This window comes from Triticum urartu, chromosome 6 (assembly GCF_003073215.2).
Source record: "Triticum urartu cultivar G1812 chromosome 6, Tu2.1, whole genome shotgun sequence".
Lineage (NCBI taxonomy): Eukaryota > Viridiplantae > Streptophyta > Magnoliopsida > Poales > Poaceae > Triticum > Triticum urartu.
The window spans coordinates 538,843,382-538,849,275 of NC_053027.1; the positions used below are offsets into that span (position 1 = coordinate 538,843,382).

Below are 5,894 nucleotides of genomic sequence, written 5' to 3' on the forward strand. Positions count from 1 at the left end.
TCCGCGAATAGGAGTCCTGGCTCCTGTTCCAGGCGAACATCCCGGCGTCGCCGGACATGCGCGCCGGACCGACGGGGTGGCGGCTCAGCAACGGGGGAGTGCCCGTTCCCCCGTTACCCGACGCCGTGGCGAAGTCCACGTACTTCGCCGAGGAGGTCGAGGTCGCGCACGCCTCCCTGACCGACGACGAGCGCTCCCTCCCCCAGTACGCCGCCGGCAATCACGCGGCTTGGGCGGCGTACTTCCAGCGCCGCCAGCAGCAGCGCCTGGCCTCCACCAACGACGCACCGGTGGTCGACGGCGTGAAGAACAGAGTGGGGCGCCACCTGTGGTGGGGCGTCCCGGGCCGCACGCTGGAGGGCGTGCTGACGCACCTCGACGGCAGCAACAACCCGCCGTTGACCTATCCTATGACAAGGGCCGCCCCGTCGCAACACCGACGCGCATGGGCGCCAAGGAGGTTTGCCTCCTCCTCGTCTTCCTCCTCTCGCTCATCTTCCCACTCCTCCGGTTCTCCGGCGCTTCTCGGTGTCAAGGTCGAACCCGTGACGGAGACGCCAATCGGTCGGCGCACTTGCAGCGTCGGCATCGTCATCAACGAGGGCGGCCAGCGCGCCCCTCCTCGTCGGCTCCTCCGCGCTTCATCAAGCCGAAGATGGAGCCGGGGCTGGCACCGGTGAAGACGGAGCCGGGGCTAGCGCCGGTGGAGGCGGAGTTCGACGACGACGACGCGGCCCTAGAATGGGCGCGCCAGGACTCCATTGCGATGGAGAAGGCGCGCCGGGAGAAGGAGAAGGAACGCCAGCGCGCCGCCCTGCGCCGCTTCGAGGAGCGCCGACACGGCCGCGTTGAAGACGGGGTCGTCGTCTTATGCGACAACGACGACGACGACGACGCGCCGCCGCCAGTCCGCCATGGTGACGCCGGGCAGGGGTCCAGCAGGGGCGCCCGCGTCAAGGAGGAGAAGGCCGACGACGACGATGGCGGCGACGACTTCAGCCCTTTTCTTTTTTAGATTAGGTTAATGTAATGAAAATGCGCGAATTTCACCGAAATTTGTCATGTTTGGCCGAAATTTAACTAGTTTTTATCATAACTTCGCCGAACGGTCCTTTTTTTTAAATACGCGCCTGAGGGCGGCCCTGGGGGCCAACAGCTGGGGACCCTTTTGCCCTCAGGGCCATTTTTTACATCGGCTCATCCACAGGCAGCGCTTTTAGACGCCCCTGGAGGGCCAACAGCTAGAGATGCCCTAAGTACCGGAACCCACTCTTCCTCAAAAACGGAATATTCCACCTATATACGGAACGCACTCATACCTCCGATTTGAAGGAACCACGCAGAACGGCCTCTCATTCCCTCCTCCCTCCCGACAGCCTCGGCCTCCCATCCATCTTTTCCGGCTGTCGTCGCTCCGTCTCCCTTCCGACGCGCCATCCCGATCCTCTCCCTTGCAGCCATCGCTCCTCCTCCCTCCCTCTCGCCGGTTCTTCACTCTCGTCTCCCCCTCAGACCGGTGGTAGAGGTCGTCACTATCCTCAATCCCTGCTGGCGGCGCACCACAGATCTGACGGAAGGAGAAAAGCGGCGCCGCTGGATCTCGCGGGCTCTGCATGCGGCAACGACCTGACCTATGGCAGGGGCAGCAGCGACCAGACCTATGAGAGGGGCGGCGGAGGGTGCTGCAACGACCTGACCAGGGGCTATGGCGCGACGGAGGGCTGCAACGACCTGACTAGCGGCTATGGGGGCGACGGAGAGGGCAGCAGCGACCTTGCTAGCTGGGGGCGACGGCGACCTGGCCTGGATGCAATCTTCGGTTCGCTAGCAGGAGCAAGTTCTTGTTCGAGAAAATGCAGTGTTTTGTTCATATTCAATCACTGTAAATGTCTGAGAATATACGGATTGAAATATATGTTTTTTTGAGTTATGGGCCAGCCTGTTATACGATGGATTTATAAACTATTTATGGTACAAATATAGTTGAAATGCCATATGATTTTTTATTGAACATGTAAAGTTACAGTGTCATCATTCCATTCCATCTCATCAACCAAACACTGAAATGTCACGAACGGAATGGACCCATTCTAATAGAATGGAACCATGCCATTACATTTCACTTGGTTCCCCAACCAAACACACCCTTAGTGGACCGCATCACAATAATATTGTATGCACTGGATCAAGTGGAATTATTCTATAAATTTTAAAGATGCCATGTTTCGTAAACAAGTGCTTATACTGATGAATTAGATTCTGTTCATCTGGTTTTAGGTGCCCTGTACTTATAAGACGCCCTGTTCTGTAAACAGGCGCCTGATTATCTAACCAGGAACACATGATTTGAATATTGGCAGCTAACTACGATGGCAGCTAATTTAGGGCGTAAGGCGTAAGATACACTGTCGTTGCTATCTCGACGCCTAGTGGAAATCTGTTTCTAGGTTCTGCATGCCATTCATGATCAGTGTATGTACAGGCAGGCATGCACCTCACCTGGCCAGACTTTCCAGTGACACAACTTAGAATTAGGATTCACATGCATGAGCTAGCGATGCATTTCTCAACTTATTGTTCTGTTAGTAACACTAGTACTTATCCATGTTAAGCAGGACCGATTGAATAATGTCAAAAGCCCGAAAGGCCTGCGGTGGACATTGTCATTACCTGAAGATAGCTGACTGAATACTGTGACATCTCCTGGAACATCAAACAGTGGGTGCATGCTTTTGTGGAATCTGTTGTGGCTGGCTCACAGATCTTGTGTCAGGCTGCTCACTTGACTGAATACTTGCGCTGTTGCTGCTTTCTACCCAATACCCACGAATAATTGTTGCTTGTCTGCTTGTTGTTCCCAGTCAATTAGCAATTTCAGAATTAAATTAATTGGGCATGCAATTGATTTAGCGCAATCAATGTTGTATATATGTGTATTTCTAGATCGTCTAGTGATAATAATCTGGTACAGATTCGGTCTAGCCTAGCACATATATTTCAGGAAAGTAAGTATCACAGATTCAGCGTAGCCAGCACATATCTTTCAAGTAGGCAAGTATCACAGATTCAGGCTAGCCCGGTGCATACCTTTCAGGAACATAAGTATCTTGTAGAAAGTTTGTATCATTACTTTGAGTTCCTTTGATGAGTTTACTCTTCTACTCAATATACTTATGTGCTCATGTCATTCCATGGATTAATGCAGAGGTAATGTTGGAGAAGATGGTGTCCCAGATCACATAACAGAGATTGTGTAGAGCACTATGGATATCTACTTTACTGACAGGGAATTTAGGCGTAATACATAGTGCTTTTTCTGGTAAGGGTTCTGCAGGCCGTACAACAATATGCATATCTACTTTACTGACAAGGAATTTAGGTGTATTACATAGTGCTTTTCCTGGTAAGGGTTCTGCAGGCCGTACAACAGTAGATGTAAGATCATTGGTGTAGTATATCCCAATTATCACTTTGAAAATACAGCAGATGCTTGTCTGTCCATTTCCACATTAATTCTTATATTTCTCGTATCTCAATCTCATCTGCTAGTTCGATATAATCCAACTAAAAAGCACGGACACGCCAGGAATCGCCGAACTGCCGTCCTGATACGCCGGGATACGGGGATACGGCAGGATACGCCCGGATACGCGAATTTTGGAGTATCCCCGAAATTCGAATTAAAAAAAAGAAAAAACAATTGGGATACACTGGGATACGCTGGGATACGCGGGGACACGTTAGGGATACGGCCTGGCCCATCTTGCAGGGTCACGACATAATGAAGAGGCTCTCCCTCCCTGCCTCCCAGGTCGCACAGATGGCGCCGCCACCTCCTGGACTCGCCCCCACCGCCTGGACTCGCCGCCACCGCCGCCGGCGCGCCTGGATTCGACCGGCGACCGTCCCCTCTAGCACCAGCAGCAGCAGCAGCAACCTCTCCTCGCAGCCGCAGGTAACCCAGCTGCATCCTCTCCTCATTCTTCTTCAACCTCTTCCACTTTTAATCTTCAGATGCTTGCTGCTTGGTGCTCTACTGCTGTTTGCTTGCACTAAGTTATTGGATCTGATGCTTGCTGCTTTCTGCTCTTTGCTTGTGCTGCTGGTTGCTGGTTGCTGCTGTTCTTGATAGGAATTGATTGCTTGTTGTTGGCCTGATAGGTACCAAACCATGGCATCTGCGAGTGGCACAGCCGGTAGCCAATCATCCGTGGGTGAGAGTGAAGGGCGTCCGGGTTCTGGTGCTGCAATTGGGAGCCAAATGGCATTGCAAATTGGGTGAGCAAAACAAAAGTCTTTACTCTTTTGATGTGTTCATATTGTCTTCTGGTTATTTCTTCTATTTTTCTAATCTTCTTTGCTGTTTGATGTGTTATACAAGATGCAACTTGCAATGACGAGGATCAATCAAGCACTTGATAAAAGAGCCACCAAATGGGGCAGTATTCTCTATTCTCAACTTTTTTTCTTTAATTTTCTGTCTTAATTCTATATTATATGTCATATTTTTATTTTATTTTATATATACTCACCGTATCCCCGAATGGCTGTTTTTGGAAAATGTCGTATCCCGTATCCCCGTATGCGTATCCCCGTCCTTCCATCCCCGTGTCCGTGCTTTTTAGTAATCCAATGGGTGATAGCATCACCGCTTACCAAGTACCCATCCTGGTTACTTTGTTATTTAGGTAAATGTAAGATACCATGACCTTTTACCAAGTACCTGTCCTTACATTATGTGCAAAATAGGTTATACATTAAATTCCAAATCTGTTGAATATTTGTTTATACTGCATGCTTATAGTTTGTAGCGTGTGGCTGTACATCTATTTCTATGTCGAGTTATTTATCATTCTACTCTTACAGAATGTTTGCGGGGAGCTCGGTTAGTGTCGATGCCTCAAGGGTTTATGAATAACAGTTCCATGTTGCTTAAAGGCATTGTAATGCTGGCTACTGGTTTCCAGGTATATGTTTATGTAGTCATATGGACGCGCTCATTGATAATTCATATAGAATGTTTATATTCTTTATAACTTTGCCATGGATGAACCTATTCTGGATAATGAGGAGTTAGCAAGGGGAGTTTCTGATTGCGGAGAATTGGTGATGCTTTTGCTTCAGGATACTTAAGTGCATGGCCTTGAGCTTTTGTAAGTTAAAGTATTTTTTTCTTTCATACTTCGAATTTATATTTTTATACATTTAATCACATAACTGTAAGGTTTAATTTTCTTTTACAGATTCAAAAGAAGGATAATTGAGTTGCAGCTGAATTCTTTGGCTGGATCAAGCAGCAAAGAAGATTTACTTAGCAATACCTGTAGTTTACATTGATAGATTGAAAAATGTAATATGATTCCCAAGATCTTTTTCTTTGGTCGAATTGATGCATCTGCTATGGTGTAATATTCTACATAGTCGTGTTCTCTATAGTCAAATTGATATGGATGATATTCTGTTGCACCAATAATATTGGTATTTGTTTATTGTAATGCATATGTATCCTACACTCTTCTATATAATAAATATATTAATATTTTTAATTTGTGTATGTGTTATCCTTCAATTTCTCTATCTTTTTATGGTGCCAAGCAACATAATAAATAATAATAATAATTACCTATTTGAGCAATTGCATTGATTTTATATTAAATAAATCTATATTAAATAAATGGGTACCTAATTTTGTGGTTAATAATTAAAAAAGAAATACATTAATTATGTCACCATACTAATATAGTAGTGTTACTGATGGTGTTACTATAGCTATAGATATGTTACTAGGTGATTGACAACTATAGATTATAGTGTTATGATATTTTGATATTGTGTTACAAGTTGTGTTACTACAGTTACAAAAACATGTTACCACAATGTTCTATATCTACAAA

At 47.0% G+C, this 5,894-nt stretch overlaps 1 long non-coding RNA gene across 2 annotated transcripts; it reads left to right on the forward strand.

The window, feature by feature from the left end:
• Window positions 1-3,730: 3,730 nt before the first annotated feature.
• On the forward strand, window positions 3,731-5,489 carry LOC125512764. Of its 2 annotated transcripts, XR_007285535.1 has the most exons (5): window positions 3,732-3,955; window positions 4,162-4,278; window positions 4,382-4,688; window positions 4,867-5,153; window positions 5,244-5,489. It is a non-coding gene; the product is annotated as an uncharacterized LOC125512764 (long non-coding RNA). The 2 variants fall into 2 exon arrangements; XR_007285534.1 differs by having other exon boundaries at window positions 3,731-3,955; window positions 4,382-5,153.
• Window positions 5,490-5,894: the final 405 nt, after the last annotated feature.